Source organism: Elephantulus edwardii, unplaced genomic scaffold (genome assembly GCF_000299155.1).
Source record: "Elephantulus edwardii isolate Elephantulus edwardi_28Jun2011 unplaced genomic scaffold, EleEdw1.0 scaffold00067, whole genome shotgun sequence".
Lineage (NCBI taxonomy): Eukaryota > Metazoa > Chordata > Mammalia > Macroscelidea > Macroscelididae > Elephantulus > Elephantulus edwardii.
In genome coordinates this window covers 7916086-7916351 of record NW_006399817.1, presented here as the reverse complement: position 1 = coordinate 7916351, position 266 = coordinate 7916086, and positions in this window count along the sequence as shown.

Here is a 266-nt window from a genome sequence, read left to right as displayed (position 1 = left end):
CATTAGTGTTCAAGGCCTCAAACCTGTTCCTGAGATGATTCTGAAATTCAGGTGGTATGAAATCAAAGTCATATTTTGGCTCCTGTGGATTTGGTTTCATTTTCCTCACCTTCAGCTTAAATATCAAGCTTCTTAATTAAAAGAAAATAAAAAAAAGCTTAGAAACAATTAGTCCATGGTGCTACTGCACCTCACAAACCTCAGCCTGTGCAATCCCAGAACCAGAACTGAATGGTACCAGGCTATCACCATTGACTGCCCTGGAA